Genomic DNA, 18,966 nt, shown 5'->3' on the forward strand with positions numbered 1-18,966 from the left:
TACAAAAGATATAATGTTGCTTGGGTTTGGGTAAGGTACCCCTTTGGACGGGCTTTGCAAACCACACTGGCCTCTCTAGTCTCTCAGACTGTTTGGGGGGGGGGCGAATCAAGATGGAAGTCAAGGTTGGCCCCAGAAACCACTTGGCTTGTGAATGTCAGTGCACCAGAGATGCAAGTGAGCAAATCAACAAATGAGCTGTGTGTGTGAAAAGTGCACCCCCTAACAAACCGTCACCTTCTTATCCCAATATAGTGGAATAAACAGTACACAGCCAGATGCTAACACAAGCCCTTGTGCTTGGCCGTTAGGCTCCCCTTGCATTCCATTTATCAAGGCAACCTGGGAGACATGAAATTAATACCAAATAGAAAAGGTTAGAGACAGGAGAAGGGGCACAAAGCATCCGAGTTCGGGGGAGGAAGATGCATGAAATGCATTTGGTATGTGAAAGGAGCCAGATGTTTGCAATTCAGATACATGCGATTATCCTGCACTCGGACATCCAGAGACAGAAACAAATGTATCCCTAATATATTCTTCAAACATGAAATGCCAAGAGTATATGTGAAAACATCTGTAACATTTTTGGGTACACTTACTTCCCCCATCTTTCGAAATGATATGAGATAACTTGAAAGACACGCAGCAAAATGCTTTAGTCAAGAGCAGCATCAGCAAAGCTGGATGCTACTGAAGCTGGGCTTCAATGGAGTGGGGGTGAGGGGGAGGCGAATGTGAGGCCCCTGGCAGTTTTGGAGAAATAAAAATAATGGCTGGACAGAGCAAAGTCTGTTGTAGGCAGTGACTTTATTTTCTTTAGACCTGAAATACAGTATGTTGGTAAAAGGGATATAATTTGATTATATATAATGCTTAACTGCTGCGTATGCAGAATCACAATGGGTGCATCATCCTAACGTTTAGTGTTAGATGCATTTTTTACTATTAATAAACAGCATTGCACTAGAACTGAGCAGGCATTCTGCCAATCGTGAGACAGTTTAACGGTGTAACAATCCCTAATCAACTCACAGGAGGATGACGTGGAGCAAACTAGATTCCAGAAATGCCAAGTCATTGGGTATACATTTACTCAACTCTGTTACATTATCCTGACTGCAGACTGAATAATAGGACTCTGGAGCTGGAATGTCTGTCTTCTTTTTCAACCTCTTGCACTGAGGGAGGATCCTCTGTACCAAACACTTCTAATATCTTAGCCCGCAATGTGGAAGACAAGTTGATGCTCCTCCGGAACTCAGGGATAAATATATAACATGTAAAAACACAACAAGCCTCGAATGACAACAACAAAACCCTGTGGGGGCAAGGAATACATTTATTAAAAAAACTCCCAGAGGCATTGTTTGAGTGGGGTGTCAAATAAACCTTGTGTACAAATGCTTGTAATGGAACTCTGATATCCTTGAAAGAAAAGCTGTTTGGGCAAATCCAAGCTTCGAAGACTTACTGGATGCTCTTGGGTAAGTTGCTGTTGTTCTGCTTAGCCTACCTCTTGAGGCTGTTGTGAACAGAAGTGACCAGTAAAGCAGTTCATCAGTTGGAGCTACTGGGGAAGAGGAGAATTGCCAGTCTTATTTTTGGCAGCCAGAAGGTGACAGTAAAGGCAGGGGAATCCTGAGCGGATGTGAAGTTGCTGATTGGCTAGCATTCCTGCTGACATCACCAGCCTATTGCCAGTGAGAAAACAGCTAGCCAATCAGTACAGTGGTACCTCGGGTTAAGTACTTAATTCATTCTGGAGGTCCGTTCTTAACCTGAAACTGTTCCTAACCTGAAGCACCACTTTAGCTAATGGGGCCTCCTGCTGCTGCCACGCCGCCGGAGCACGATTTCTGTTCTCATCCTGAAGCAAAGTTCTTAACCCGAGGTACTATTTCTGGGTTAGTGGAATCTGTAACCTGAAGCATCTGTAACCTGAAGCGTATGTAACCCGAGGTACCACTGTATTGGTAGGCCTGCATGACGCTGACTCAGATATGTGCCCCTGTTTCTCGTGAGCAAGAAACCCCCTTTAATCTCTCATGGAACAGACAGATAGGCATTCCTCCTAGCAAACTGCCCCTTAGCTGTGAGGCTAAATGGCTGCTCTGAACCACTGGGAAGGAAGCTGAGATACAAATGTAAGAAATAAGGCAAGGAGCAGTAAATGGAACACTCTGAATACATCTTGGATTTTTCCCATCAATAGATCAACAACTGGGAATACTTTAGCCTGAACGGCTTTCCATACTAAAGTAGTCCCAGGGGACCTGTGGCCAGGAGGGACCTACATATTACAAAGGTCAACTCATGCTACTTCCATGTTTGTTTTTTGAATCCATGAACTTTAAAATAAGAACCAAAGTTCATTCTGCAATTGAAGAGATCCCTCCGTCAGGCAAATGTCAGGAATTAGGCGGTATTTTCCTTCCCTTTCACACTCTCCCGCTAGCAGACCTTCATTCCACCCACCACTTATTTGTGCACAATAGCAGATGCTATGGTTTGTGTTTTCAGATCTGTCGGACTTTTCAATAAAGTTCAAACATCCTAATTTAATTAGCATGGATTTAACAATGAACTAGCTGTGACCTTTCCCCTTAAACCCCTTCCCCTTGAAGCAGTTGTGCGTCTTATTGTTGGAAGACTCATGTTCATATCCTATTTTGGCTTCCAAATGGAAGTCAAGTTTGGTGGCCATGGGCAGCCCTCTTCTCTCTACCCCCTCCCCAAATTATGACCCATTACAGTCGAGTCTGATTTAATATTCTCTGGTAATCCCCCCCCCAACCCAACCCCCCCCAGAATTCCAGGAGTCTTGTTTTAATGGATGAGGATAGAAAGATGTGGCTGGGTGCAGATTGCTGCAAGGCTGGTTTGGCCACTCCTGGCTGCCTTGCCTTATTGCCCATGTTCCATTTTTTATTAGCATAATGCTTACATAACTTTAATTTTTTTAAATGAAAGATCAAAGCAGCTGCAGGTAATATCCAATGAAGGTACTGCCCACTTCATACACTGCAAGCATTTCAGCAAATGAACTGAATTCCATTGCTCTCTTGGAAGAACTCCCACATGATCTGTGTGTGCAGTGGGGTGTGTGCCAGGAGGATGTATTGTAGAAGAGTTAATTCTACTTGTCTATTCTTATTATAATTCATTAGAAAAGGGAGAAACGGCAAGGACAAGGATCTATGTGGGGTCCTCATGAACTCAAGAGAGGGACCTAGTAGCAGCAACGGGAGACAAAACATCGTCCCTGCCCCCACTCCCCACTACTTCCCGTCCTTATGAAGATGGAAATTAAGGACACACATCTTTTCTCATCTAAAATCATGCATTTTTATGAAGTATGCCCAGCGTTCCCATAATTCAGCCGGGTGCACTTTGCAGACCCTAAAGTGCTGTCACTACAGAAGGTTTCATTGCTTGCACCTGCTAAAACATTTGAGGCATTTGAGAGGCAGTGAAACACATTTGCTTTTCATTTTATCTGACTTTGAAAATCTTTGAAGTGTTTAATAGTAGTTCAGGAAAGATTTCTGCCTCTTAATCATTTACTTGTAGGGCACATTCTCCACTGGTAGCCTGTCAAGCAGAAAACGAGTTTAGTCCAGTTTTATTAAGTGCCGCATGCCGAGTCAGTGTTCATTAAAGGTGTTTTAAGGTTTGAATTATGTAATTTATGAGAAAAAAGAAATAAAAAATTCCATTGTTTTATTAATATGCAGCACAGGATACATTGCTAATATAACATGCATTTTAAACCAACTCTTTGATATAAAAAATATACTTTTTTTTATAAGAGGCCCTTGATACTTTTTTAAAGCTCCCTTTCACTGTTCAATAAAATTCAGATATTTTAATTCAGTCAACATAGATTTGGGAAAGGAACTGTTCTTGACCTTTCCTCAATGCCAATTTTCCTTAAAGCAGATTGCACTCGAGGGAGAGATTTGAGGGGGGGGGGTCATTTTAAAAACACACACACACAGCCAACAACTAGAAATTACAATACATATAATGCTAAACTCAGGTCAGGAATTGTTTTAATTTGTTCCCCATATATTCTGAGCTAATAGGATATTTTTCAACGGTGCTTTGGTTAAACTCAAACAGTTTGGTAGCCCACCAAAATATTTTAAAGCTGGTCCTGGATTAATAATGTAAATATACTTTTTGATAAGTATGTAGGGAGGGAAAATGCGGGTTTTTTTTAAAAAAAAAATATCTGCCAGCAGATATGGGGGGAATCTGTTTTCCCTGAAGATTTGCCTGACTTAGGTTACTCTGACGCTTGAAAGATACAAATCAAGTCAAACCCAAACTCCTCCAAATACAGACTCAGATGCTCAAGGCTACCGTGCCAGAAGAGGCTGTGAGTGATAGCATGAGGCTATGAGTGAACATTCTTCAGTGGTCACTCCTAAGTTTTAGGAAGGGAGGAATGCATAGGGAGGTGGTGGGAGGAACCCATGAAGGCTGAGGTGCATGTGGGGGCAGCTAGCAGGGCTTTGGGGAGCAGAGAGGTAAGAGGTTCAAATCAGAGAGCTCAAGTGCTAAGAACATCTCCAAGTTATCAATCAGTGCTACCATACTAAGAGGCATCCAAAACTGGGGAAATAGTTTAGTTGTTCCATGATTTAGTAAATAGGGCAAGGGTCTCTAACCATTTAGGCCCCTGGGGGCATTTTTGAATGAGTGCTCTGGGCAGCACCAGCCACTCATTGCCTTCTGCTCCAAAACAGACCCCCTTCCCAGAGCCAGAAAGTGATCTCTCTCTCTCTCTCTCTCTCTCTCTCTCTCTCTCTCTCTCTCTCTCTCTCACACACACACACACACACACACCACTTTTCCAAGTGATCTGTGTAAAAGTCAGATCCAGCAGAGTTAACCTGAGTACAGTGGTACCTCGGGCTACATACGCTTCAGGTTACATACGCTTCAGGTTACAGACTCTGCTAACCCAGAAATAGTGCATCAGGTTAAGAACTTTGCTTCAGGATGAGAACAGAAATTGTGCTCCGGCAGTGCAGCAGCAGCAGGAGGCCCCATTAGCTAAAGTGGTGCTTCAGGTTAAGAACAGTTTCAGGTTAAGTACGGACCTCCGGAACGAATTAAGTACTTAACCCGAGGTACCACTATACTGAAAAGCACATAAAGGTGAAAGATGAAGTGGGAAAGAGCAGCTCTCTTCTAACTTCTTGGCAGAGCTTTAGGTACTTTTTAAAAAGGGAGAGTCACCTTTATCACCTGATGGCCAAGAGGGCAGTGAATGGTGGGCCTCTGCGATTTTATGGACACCAGAGGAAAGCCCACAGGCACCACACTGGTGATTCTCAAAATAGTGCCTCCATTAGCACTATTATATATATAGCTGGTGATGTGGTGTAAACCACAGAGCCTAGGGCTTGCTGATCAGAAGGTCAGTGGTTCGAATCCCCACGATGGGGTGAGCTCTCATTGCTCGGTCCCTGCTCCTGCCCACCTAGCAGTTCGAAAGCACATCAAAGTGCAAGTAGATAAATAGGTACCACTCCGGCGGGAAGGTAAACGGCGTTTCCATGCACTGCTCTGGTTCGACAGATGTGGCTTAGTCATGCTGGCCACATGACCCGGAAGCTGTACGCCGGCTCCCTCGGCCAATAAAGTGAGATGAGCGCTGCAACCCCAGAGTTGGCCACGACTGGACCTAACGGTTAGGGGTCCCTTTACCTTTTTATATAGCTTGTGCCAGCTCCAGATTGTTGTTCTTTGGCTAGCGGGGTGGCCTGGGCAAGGTGTTCAAAGTAAGACCCCTCTGTGAGTGTGTCCACTTGCTCCTTGCACATTCACCTGCTGCTCCCTCTTGCTCTGAGCCACACAATTTCTGAGAGAGGGAGAGGGAGAGGGAGAGAGAGAGAGAGAGAGAACAAGGTGCATGGAGGGTACTGCTCCTTCTCATTGCTTGCACACTCAGAGAGGGCAAATGAACAAGCAACAACGGTGAGGAGAAGGTGTGATCAGGCCAGGAGGCTCCACAAATGAGCAGTGGGGCTCCCACTGAGTCATGGGCCTTCGCAGCTTCCTGAAGAGGCTGGCTTCTGATGCTGACCTTGCATGTAACTGTCCGAAAAGGACAGGGACAGGATCAACACCAGCATCTGAAAGACTCCAGGTTGGCAAAGTCTGACCTATGCTATAAAGTCTTATGCAAGCAATGAAGAGGAGAAATGGGAAGCTAACCACTAACAGTGTGGGCTTTGAAAACGGTTTTCCCTTTTTTTTAATGAATAAAAGTCTGACCCATTTAGAGGCAGAGTATCAAACTCCTTTGCATATCTCTGTCATCCTACACACAACTTCTGCTCATTGATTTCTAAGCCAAGGCAGGATCTGACTCAGAGGAAGAAAACATGTGACATGAACCTTACCCACGCTGCTTCATCCTCTCTCTCTCTCTCTCTCTCTCTCTCTCTCTCTCTCTCTCTCTTAGATTGCGTCTAAGAGTCAGGTGAAATATTACGTATTGCCATGAAGATTATATATATATATATATATATATATATATATATATGCTTTCGTAGATTTTCACGGGTACAGGAATGCAGGTTTTGGTGTCCTCGGGTGTCTTCCCGTGTAAAAGTTGGGGTGTCTAGGCGACGTTTCGACGAGGTCTCACTCGTCATCTTCAGGCTGGTGCTTTCGGCTTCTTGTTACTGGAACAGAGCAGGATCTCAGTGTTTGAGTTCCTATAAATCCCTACACAGATCCCTACACAGATCTGGCTGGCACAGGCCACAAAACCACAGCTCGCCCCTATACACGAAGCCAAGCCAGAGCACAACTAAATGCAGTACAGCCATCTTCTCAGAAAAACTCTTCACAAAGTTCAAGAGGTCAAGACACAAAGGCTTTAGCAACTAATCCATACCTAATGACCCACCTAAGTGGTACTCAGGATATCACTCAAGAAATCACTCAAGATATCCCTCAAGCAATTAAGGAACAAAAGAAGAAAAGGCACACTAGCCTGGGAACTTCCTCTCTGCCCAGAACATTGGAGGCTATACACCACACCCCTCAACAGTATTTATAGGAACTCAAACACTGAGATCCTGCTCTGTTCCAGTAACAAGAAGCCGAAAGCACCAGCCTGAAGATGACGAGTGAGACCTCGTCGAAACGTCGCCTAGACACCCCAACTTTTACACGGGAAGACACCCGAGGACACCAAAACCTGCATTCCTATACCCGTGAAAATCTACGAAAGCAAATATATATATATATATATATATATATATCCGTCCATTCATTTCAGAATGCAGTCGGAAAGCCTATGGAACCCATAAAAAACATCTGGAAACAAACAAACAAACAAAGCAGGTTAAAATGCAAACTTAAAATTATAGTGCAAGGACTGAACAGTGATCAAAAATAAAAAGCCAGAATATCAAAAACACTGGCATTTTGGCATATTTTCAGGGAGAGGGTGTTGCGGGCCCATCCACAGTGTCACCCCCTCCTGGCATGTCAAACTGCTGAGTGGTAAAATGAATGGACACAAAAACTGTCTGGGATTTAAACTGCCACAACTTTATTGATTGCAGATACAGGAAGCTTTGGCATAGGCATTGGGTGGGTATCCCTCTCAGCCCCGCCCTGCTGGGGGAACTGAGGCATGGCAGGGTCTATTTAGGGGTGGATCCATCACAAAATGCAGGTTTACATGGCTGGTCCCCCAAACACTGAGGGAAGCTCTATGGACCACTAGCCCTATGCCAGGCATAGGCAAACTCGGCCCTCCAGATGTTTTGGGACTACAACTCCCATCATCCCTAGCTAGTCAGGGGTGATGGGAGTTGTAGTTCCAAAATGCAGTCGGCTCTTTGGATAGAGACTTCTTTCCAGACCCCTTTAATGGGGTATCCTGTTAATACTGCTGCAGGGAACAGGGAGTGGGTGAGTCACCACTTCACACCCCAATTGGATGAAAGACTCTAGGATTCCGCCCAAGGCCTAAACCACCAAAGTTGTGACTAGTGCTATGGGGAAGGCAGAACCTGCAGAGCAGGGAAAATTCCTTCATGGCTCCAAATATGGCAACCGTCAAAAGACTGCAGCAAAGTCTGGCTAGCTGTAAAGAAATGGCTAGAGCCGTAACCAACTATTAATGAAGGGAGGGGAAGGGTGGGTGAAGCTCCTGGCAGACTGGATGCTGTACTGAGTGCTCAGCCGGGCTAGGTAGATGGCCATGGCCCACCGTGGATTGGCTCATTTGAAGGACGGATTTGGTGGGAACCAGCAAACCTCCATAATATCCACAGGGGACAGGGAAACATAGTAAGATGGCGCGGTGTGTCCAGGTGAGAGAGGAGGTGCTGCGCTGGGGCACGACCACCACTCACCAGCAAAACAGTAAGCGGTCATTTCTTAATTGGTAAGCCCGATTCTCATTGTGAAAGCAGCTCCTGCCATTTGCTTCAATGAGGACTCATATCTGTGAAAGGGGTAGAATCTCCGTCCTGCTCACCGAAGGGGAGTGCAAAGACAGACCTGCCCATCATATGTGCTGCTTTTCATAGGGTAATTCATGCAACAGAAAACCTTGATGCTTAAAACATATAATTGTCTCTGTAATTATGCCCTTTTCTGGCTGCTAGCATTAAAGAGGAGGGATTTTTATTGGACTCTGTGGAGGACAATTTATATCTCAGTCTTCCATGAAAAAGTGTCCAAGGCAGCTAATGATACGTGCCTGAAATCATGTCAAAATATAAGAAAACACAGTGGAAAAAATGTTACAACTTAAAAGCTAGGATAAAAAGCTATGGTCAAAAAGGAAAGGGTGAGACAAGCCCTCGTCTGGATGATGGTCCCACAAGTGGGGTGTGGCAATGCAAGGTGCCATAAGGATGGCACAGAACTTTTATTTTACCCCCACCAGAAAAGGCCAGGTTGCTCTTAAATGGCTGTTTCCAGCATCAGCAAAGCAACAAACCAGCTGAGTTTTGCAGGAGCAAAATGCTAAGCGAGGGTGAAGTTTGCTGTAAGGAAATCAGTTCATCGGTGCTTTGCAATTGGCCTGTTTAATGCACCCCATTTGATTCTCCTCATCGGTTATGAAAGGTCTCTTTGAGGTAGGAGGAGATAGCACCCTTTCTTATGAAAAAAGCAAATTATACCCAGGGGCAACATCCCTGCACAACAGGAAAAGGCCAGCCTCCTCCCAGGAGATATGGCCCCAAATTAAATGCAAGTAATTTCCTGGCTAACCTGTGATTTCTATCTGGTTGTGGCTTCTGGCATATAACTAAGTCTCAAGTTCTGCTATTTCTGTTTAGCAGCCCTCACATGTGCTCCTGCTTTCATTTCCAAACTTTAATATGCAACAGCCCATCCACAGAAGGCAGTGGAAGGCCAAAAGTTTTGGCTGTGCTAGTCAGCTGCAGCTTTGCTAGGAGACAGGCTGGTTGTTCGTAGTCCTGTAGCATTTTGTCTCTTTTCTCAGAATGCACCAACACATGTGCGCATTTGGAAGCTACAGAGCTGGCAAAAAAGCACAGGATGGTTTGTCAACCATCGATTGCTCTGCTCTCCATAAATCCTCAGTGTCATAACCATCTCTTTATACCATTCGCTAGAATCAGGGGGGAAAACCTGGCCTGTGACAGAAGTGGAGAAGTCTTACGACTTAGCCTATTGTTTTGTCACTAACCTGGCTGAAAGCGAGACCCAGCAATGCCTTTAAATCATAATGCAAAACCCTTTATCACGGGCAGTTTTAAAAGTCCTGTTAATAGTGTGTGTGTGCTTAATAATTCTTTTCTTGAGATACACATAACTGTGGCAGTCAGTGTTATTTTTCTAGAAAAAGAGGTGCTGGAACTCACCATGAACGCCTCCCTTGTTCTCTTAGAATAGCAATGGCGCTCACCTGAGAGGTGTTGGAATTGAGATTCAGTGAGTTCTGGCTAGAAAACAAAACAAACAAACAAAAAACCCTGGTGGCAGTGTAGGTAACATTCTGTGTGATGCATCATAGCCAAATGCAGTCATCTGTTCTGCAACACTGGCTGCCAGTTGTAATACCACCTGATTGGTCATGAGTTTCACTGAAATAACTGATTCTATCATGACCAAGGATACTTCCAGGTTTATTGTGAGAGGGGTGCACCTCATTCAACCTGCGTTTGTTTTTGTTTGCAATGTCCAGATGACAGCCTCTATTTCCCACGCCACAGTTTAATCCTGAGTTACCCTTTTCTGGGAGAAATCCAATCAGCTTTTTAAAAAACTCTACTGCCCACAACCCATTAAAAATATCGGAATTACCTGTTTACAATATTAAACCCCCACTGAAGCATCAAAGGATACCTTTCAGAACATCACATCACCCTTAATCCATATGCCTGTGCTTTAACATCAGCAGCTGTGGCTCTTCTTCATGTTCCACTGTTGGGGAGCCTGATTCAGCATCTTATGTGCTACGGATACAATACAGCACACAATAAGGAAACAGCACACACACAGGAAAACAAAAACCTGCAAGACCCACATTTTGCACATGTATAAATTTCTCAAATAACAAAACACCGCACAAACAGACAACATAGAACATGCATGCTTTTAAAAGAAAAGCCAGTTAAACGTCTGTATATGGCGTTATGAGATATAAATATCTATACAAATGTTTGGTCCTGCAGTTAGTTGGTTTTGATGTGGTATATAACCTTCTTCTTGATGGCACCCTGTTTCTAGAATGCCCTCCCCTTATGGGTGGTGAGGCAACCAATAGTGGGTGGGGTGGAACCGCTCTTTAATATATCCAAGACCAGTGCTCTTTGGAAGAGGCTAAGCAGTTCTTTGTAATTTCTTGCACAGAATTATAGAACTGCAGAGGTGGAAGTGACCCAAATGGTCAGCTAGGCCAACCCCCTGAAATGCAAGATCTTGCAAATCTGGACCATCCGTACAAAGACTATATCCCGACACCCTGAATATTCTTCACCAAACATCAGTGAATTTCTGCTCAGTTTTAGTAAGTCACATGCAAAAGCAATGCTTGGTGGATTGTGTTGTGAGCTTTTGAATGGGAAGTACCTTTTAGCTTAAGTCTTTTAACCTGGCTCACAATTACTGAGATATGGCTCCATTTGTAGATTATTACTTTATTTCAATAAACTGAAAATTCCATACCTAACACCACAATTGTAATAACACTAATATGCTTCCAATTGTAAACCTGTCCAGGGTTGCACAGCACCTCCAGTGATAAATTATATTGACATCATTAGTTCCCGATTGGCTAGGAAGCTGGACACACAATGAAGTTTTATTGTAGGTATCGTTTACAGTTCTGATAGTTTTACAAGGTTTAATAGCTTTGTATTAAATATAGCATGTTTGGAGTAAGCTAACATCTTGGTGTATATTGTACGCCAAGTATGCCAGGGTGTTTCATCAGAAGGGGAAAATATTTATGTAAGAAAACTGTAATATGTGTGACTCCGGTCATAAATGTTGCCCTATTACTTGTCTGTCGTTGCAGCTGACAAAAAGGACAAATACTAAACTGTCTGTATAAGGGGGCCTTTGTCCATTAGTCCCAAATTAGCTCTGTCACACAAAAATAAAAATCCACACAAAACTTCCATAGGAACTCTACCACTGAAGTAAGTTATGTTATGCAAAAAAACAAACAAAACCCTAAATGAATTGGAACTTGAGAACCAATGTTACCTTAATCCGATTAAATTTAGAGCCTTTGTTATTGTTCTTCATACACTCGTAAAATATGTGTTGGAAAGGACACAAGCCATGAATGTATATATGACATACGGTATGTGTTACATATAGAAGTCTGAGATGCTATTTTAGGGGAACTACTGCAATTTGCTCTATTGAATTTATCCCACTCAACTGGGCTCGATACTTGATGATGCAGAAAGCACAGAGAGAAGATACACAGATGAGATCCTCACCTTCTTTCTACTTTTTAAAGAGTCTTGTGTGAAAGGAATAATAATAATAATCTAATTTATTTAAAGATGGGTAATTTAAAGATGGAGAGATGAGCATGCTGTTTTCATTTCAGGAGCAGCAGAAGTCCACTTCACATGAGACTCTGGAACTGTAAAAGAAATATGCAGCTTACACGTCCTCTTTCTACATGTTCATATCAGGCAAAAAGGCACCCTGGAAAATGAGGCTAGTGGAACACACCGAAGTTGATCCACTGGGAGGAAGTATCTGACTCTTGTTTAGCCAGTTGCAATACTTTGGTGCTTCCAGCTGTGATCAGTGAACCTTCTCAAATGAAATTGAGATGAACATACTTAGCTATTTTTAATAAAATTAGGAAAATGGCCTGATTTGGAGCCTGTCCTGTTAATGGGGAATCTGTCCTTTCATTGAACCTCCAGCTGAGCTCTCAAATCGCTTTACCTAGTTGCACCTGCAACATTAGGAAGGAAGGGCCCTCTCCCCCCCCCCCCCGCTAGTTGCTCTGGCAGCATCCAATACTAGTTCCAAAATGTCACTATTTTAAGCTTAGGATTTGATTGTATACCAGTGAATTCAGTTTGGACAATTAAAGTGGATTTGGCTGTATTGTGCAAAAAGCACAAACAAACAACCCGCAAACAGTTGTTTTTTTCTGGTAAGAAAGGTGATGGGAAAATGTACTGGAAAAGGTGAGATAAGGGCAGCAGTAGATGAGTTCATACAACCTCCATAAAGGTAAAGGGACCCCAACCATTAGGTCCAGTTGCGGACGACTTTGGGGTTGCAGCCTCATCTCGCTTTATTGGCCGAGGGAGCCGGCGTACAGCTTCCGGGTCATGTGGCCAGCATGACTAAGTCACTTCTGGCGAACCAGAGCAGCGCACGGAAACACTGTTTACCTTCCCGCCGGAGCAGTACCTATTTATCTACTTGCACTTTGACATGCTTTCAAACTGCTAGGTTGGCAGGAGCAGGGACCGAGCAACGGGAGCTCACCCCGTCGCAGGGATTCGAACCGCCAACCTTCTGATCAGCAAGCCCTAGGCTCTGTGGTTTAACCCAATATATCAGAATATATGCTCAGTAAACAGCACTGTTCCCCGATGGAGACAGCCTGGACACAGAGATGCATTTTTAAGTTCCAGGCTGGACTACTGCATTCTATGGGGGGCTGCCTTGGACACTAGCCCAGAATCTGCAGCTAGTAAGAATTCTGCAGCATGGTTACTGTGCAGAAACATTTTTTTTATCAGTGGCTGAAACAGCTGCTCTGGCTGTCTTGAAGATACTGAGCCAAGTTTATGGTACTTGCATTAATATACAAAGCCCCAAAGAGCTTAGGACCTAGATACTTCAGTGAGTGCTTTCCCCTTACAGACCTACTGATAATCTAAGATCTGCCAGTGATGCTCTTTTGATAGTCCTATGCCATGCTGAAATAAGACATGGGAAGTGCAATCTCAATGCTGGCCCCCTGACTCTGGTCTGGGATCATCTTGTATGGGGAAGAGTGGGGTATAAGTGTTTTAAATAAATAACTATCCTGGTTCTTGCATGGTTTTTCACTATGTTTTCTATTTTGTGCCAAGTGGCAGCTTGTAGGTTGGGCTAATGTTAGTAGGTGGCTATTGCTGCTGAGCAGAGAGGCTAACCACTACACCCAGTTTGCCATTAGATAGTTGCACAATGTCATAGCTCTCTTTGCCTCCAATGCCACCAGGCAATACCTGTTAGTAAGGTTGTCTTTTTTGGTGGCTGCTCAGCAGTGGCAATCACTTACTATTACCAGCACACAAGCCACCATTGTTTTTGGCTGTAATTCATTGTATTCAGTCAGACTATTGATTTCCTCCACGAGAGTGGTAGACATGCTAGAGAGTTCATCACATGCACTCCTCAGTTTACACAAAACCTTCTCCATGTGGTTGTGCATATACATGATTTAACAGAGAAATTCAGTATTGTGGATTGGCCCAGAGCCCAGTTCTTTTCTCTTTCTCGCCCACACTGTTTTGTCAAGAGTAGCTGGTGGTAAACGGAGGAATCCCTCCCTTGTAGTATGAGAAAAGCCATGGCCACATATTTCAAACATAATGAACAAAAGTGAAACCTACTATACAATGTTGCAATGTATGCTCTCCTAGTAGTAGAAGTTCCCCTCTTCAGCATTCAGCAAAATCACCAGCCAGGATACTTTGTTCTACCTCATCCTGTTACTTGGAGTTTTCAAAATCCCATGGTTACTGGAAGTGGGTTTCTCACATCACTGCTAGTTTGTTTCTTTAAAAAAACTGTTACTGCTGCAAACTCTGGGATCCCTCAAAGTATGCTAATACATCCATCTCTTTCTCAGAAGCTACAGTTTGGTTGTTACTCACCACCCGAGTAATAATAATAATAATAATAATAATAATAATAATAATAATAATAATAATAATTTATTTCTACCCTGCCCATCTAGCACTGGGGAATTAGGCCATTATTTTCTTGACAATTAAATTTCAGAACAAACATGAGATTAGAAGTGTTTGGGAATTTATCTGAACTTCAGCAAGGGACTTCAGTAATTTTTCAACTCCTGTATTCACAGTTCAAAAACCTGCAGACCAAACTGGGTCTATATTAATTTTGTATATATGTGTATCATATTAAAATGTAATATAAGTAAAAAAAACTTCCTATGTAATCCTGCATAGACCCACAATAATATATGTGCCTTGCTCTCCCTAACTAAGCATGCGCACGATAGCAGCATGAACTACTTGCACCTATTTTGGGGTGGGGGGAAACAAATCTTGTTTACTATCCTTTTTTAAAAAAAGACCATAACTGCAATTCACTTTTTAACGACCTTATTTAACTAGTTTCTGAAGTGGCTCAGCAGTTCTCTCAGTCATCACAGGCTACTTTCTTTATTTTGCAATAAACAAGAGTCAAACCCCAGACTGCAAATTTGTCAGCGATAAGGATACCACCTCTCCCAATAATTTATAAATTCAGCTTAATGGGGCAGATATCAGAAAAATGTGTTGGACTGAAGGAAAATAAATCACACGTGGTTTCCTGGCATAAGCTGGCACTGTGTGTCTTATATTTCAGTCAAATTATTCCATTTGTTTCTAAAGATATTTTAATCCCACATGACCTCAAACTTCCCATGAACCAGGGCTTGAACAAAAGGCCGCCCACTGTCTTTGCAGTAAATCTGTTGTCTCCCTTCTAGGTCCTCAACCTGGGATCATAGATCACCCCTGCCCAGCATCTTGCTTCAATTTACTCAATTAACTTGAGTAAAGCACTTGTAAGTTTGCAGATGTTGCTTTATTATCAAGGCCTAAAAATGTACAAGAGAGTTCAGGAGCCTGAGGTTATGGGGAGGTTGTGGAGATGGGGGATGGGCTGTAGAGGGAGGTGGAAAAGTGCACGCTTCACAATTGTTTTCTCAAGATGGACAGGAGGAGAGTTGGTACATTGTTTCCCTGACAAGTTTATTGAAATCATAAGATGCACCTAAGTCTTACAAGTGGAGGAATGTTTGATGCTATCTTGCAGAAAGATAGGCTATGAGGAATCGGCATTTCACCTCAAGATGAGATAATGTTGTGATTAACAGATGTTTAATTGAGCCATTCATCAAGTGAGGAACCTGCCTAGAAGTCAGCAAGGCTAAGTAAATTATTTCCACCCCTGCAGGTGTTGGACTGGCACTTCTATTACTCATGTAGAAATGAGCTTTAGAAGATTCCCCCCCCCCAAAGAAAAGATAATTTATTTCAATTGGATTGGATTTTATTTAATATGCTGTACACTGAAAGCACTTAGGTCCTGTTTTTCAAGCAGGCTGTTGAGGTGTAGAGGGAGTGGCAGGCTAGTTCTAGAGATGGAGATGAATAGGGATTACAAAAATATTTGTGGCAGATTTTCATGTTTGTTTCCAGAGATTTCAGTCAGTCAGTCAGTCTCTTCGTTACTCTTTATCAATGGCCAATATTCAGAAAGAAACTATGTACAAATATATAAATTAATACCAAACCAAACAGAAAACCAGAGCAATACAATTGCCAACAACTGTACTGTGCTACATAATGCCGGGCACAGAAAAACAAAATTTTAACTATGCTAAGATTAACCCCCAGTGAGTTTTGCATGCAGCTACACATTGTTTAGCCACCCTGGAAGAGATGAACTGTGTTTTGACACAAAAGGAGTAAAAAAATATATGCATAAAAGGGTTTTGATTTGGGAATAGGTTCTGGAGTTTTATGCAACAGCAGTGCCCAGTGACTCCTTTACAGGTCTTCCACACCTTAGAAGAGGGGCAGAGGCATGGGAGATCTGGAAAAAGGAAGATTTATAGCTTACCCAGTTCTTTTAAGAAAGACATTCCTCCAATACAAGAATATCCTAGTTGTGGAGAGATTAGTACAGTCCTGTCAGTGTCAGAGTTATATCAGTATATCTTGGAAGACTTTGAGAATGTTCACTTAACAAGACATTCAGATAAAGATGAGTGTCATTGACAACAAATTTGGATTTATTCAAGGGCAGTTTGGAGAACAGTGGTTTGTTTGGATCAGTTCTGTTCTATTCAGACTTCAGTTTGCCTGCTTTCAGAGTAATGGACAAACTACTTAGGTGAGCCTTCTTCTTGGCAGACCACTATAGCCCCCACGATGTAAATGGGGAAAAACTGACTCAAATCCACACATGTTGATTTAAGCCTTTTGACGATTATAGCCTGGAAGATACTGAAACTTTGCTTGGTTTCAAATAATTAGCTGGCTTTTGTAATTTGCCATTTTCTAAATCATTACTTCACTCTTTGTCCTTAGCGTGACCTTACAATTTGTTATTTTAACAGTTTAAGTAGACAATAAAATATAAACATATACTAGATGACCCAAACACTGGTTGCTTAAATTACTGAAATAATGATTTATGAGCTACAAATTACAGTCACAAATCAGTTTTAAATGGTTGGAAATTCCCTTGTGAATACTGCATGAAAATTTCTGAAGAAATTTCTTTGCATTAAAAGGAATTGGAAAATTTTTATCACATGTGGCAGATATATTGTTATGCTTAAAAATATTGATGTATTTTGCATATACTGAAGTGATACGACATATGAACAAAGTACTGAGTTATCATGGTATGAACAAGCTGTTGCTGATTTTGTTATCTTATAAAAGGGTGTGTGCAGACATATGCAATTTGAGGAGTGAGCCTGCTGTGAAACATACTCACTGCATCCCCCCCCCCCCCGTATAACTTTTTCTTCCAGCTCAAGCTCAAGGGAAATTGGTTCTCTGCAGGGCTGGATTAAGACCTTTAGAGGCTCTAAGCATCAGAAAGATTATAGTGCCTCCATATGTAATTCAAAATAAAAACAATAAACTGTTAAATAAAATTTGAAAATATTCACACATAGATTTATTGCAACACAAAGGAGGATCTGATTCCCTTGCATTATTTTCATCTACGTTCGTAGGATACCTCCTGGTTTATGTGGGGATAAGCAATGAAAAACAACAACAGAAAAATGGGGGAAGAGTTTGTGGTGCAGTGCAAGGAAGTCCTCATTGAAATCACATTCGTTTGTCGTCTTCTTCACTAGCTGCTTGCTTTAGTGCTCCCCTCCATTGGGGTTTCCTTCTCTTTTCCCACTTTAATCATACATTTCACATGCCCTGTGGCTGCGACAGGTCATTCTGGGGGGAAACGGCACCTGCCAGGAGCACCCACAAATGTCTGTCCCGCTGCTGCTAGAGACAGAAATTGGTTATTCTGATGATGCATTTTGGAAGGAGTGCTGATCTGACCAAATTGTTCCATTTCGTTCAGTTTGCCATTAAGGTGAAGGTAAAGGTAAAAGACCGCTGGATGTCCAGTCAAAGGCGACTCTAGGGTGCGGTGCTCATCTCGCTTTCAAGTCGAGGAAGCCGGTGTTTGTCCACAGACATCTTTCCGGGTCATGTGGCCAGCGTGACTAAACCGCTTCTGGTGTGACTGAAACCAGAGCGCACAGAAACGCCGTTTACCTTCCCGCCGGAGCGGTACCTATTTATCTACCTGCACTTGACGTGCTTTCAAACTGCTAGGTTGGCAGGAGCTGGCACAGAGCAACGGGAGCTCACCCTGTCGCAGGGATTCGAACGACCAACCTTCTGATCCGCAAGCCCTAGAGGCTCAGTGATTTAGACCACAGCGCCACCTGCGTTCCATAGTTTGCCATTAGGCGAGAGAGAGAGAGAGAGAGAGAGAGAGAGAGAGAGACTAGTTACACCCAGTGCTGACATGCAACCTCTGAAAGATTACTTCTGAGGGAATGTAACCCTCAAAATAACAAAGGTTCTACACACCCTGCTGTTTTAATTTTAATTCCCTCCCCCTAGTGTTTTGTATGTCTGTTTAAATTATAATACAGTAGTACCTCGGGTTAAGAACTTAATTCATTCTGGAGGTCCGTTCTTAATCTGAAACTGTTCTTAACCTGAGGTACCACTTTAGCTAATGGGGGCCTCCCGCTGCCGCCGCGCGATTTCTGTTCTCAACCTGAAGCAAAGTTCTTAACCCGAAGTACTATTTCTGGGTTAGTGGAGTCTGTAACCTGAAGCGTCTGTAACCTGAGGTACCACTGTAATTATTTCTAAATCTGCATCTATACATATAAATTAGCATATGCAAATATTATATGTGTATTTTATCTTCTTTTTGTGATGCATTTTCTTCTTCTTTGGTGATGCACAAAGGGTCAAGGAAAATACCTAAATTCATATATAAATAGCACAGTTTTACATTTCCTTGCTTTTTGACTTGTCACTTGCCCTAGCCTTAACTGTGCACTTAATGAAGCTTCTGCAGCTGAATGAATAATAAAGAGTAGCTGAATAGCTGGTGGCAAAATGGAAAGGCGTATAGAATTGTAAAGGTTAACAGTGCAATCCTGTGCATGACTGCTCAAAAGTAAGTCCC

The 18,966-nt window shown here is 42.7% G+C and overlaps 1 long non-coding RNA gene across 1 annotated transcript; it reads right to left on the reverse strand.

The window, feature by feature from the left end:
• Window positions 1–791: 791 nt before the first annotated feature.
• On the reverse strand, window positions 792–12,456 carry LOC144328007 (uncharacterized). Its single transcript, XR_013393213.1, has 2 exons — window positions 9,879–12,456; window positions 792–1,321 (listed from the first exon to the last, which is right to left on the reverse strand). It is a non-coding gene; the product is annotated as an uncharacterized LOC144328007 (long non-coding RNA).
• Window positions 12,457–18,966: the final 6,510 nt, after the last annotated feature.

This window comes from Podarcis muralis, chromosome 6 (assembly GCF_964188315.1).
Source record: "Podarcis muralis chromosome 6, rPodMur119.hap1.1, whole genome shotgun sequence".
NCBI lineage: Eukaryota > Metazoa > Chordata > Lepidosauria > Squamata > Lacertidae > Podarcis > Podarcis muralis.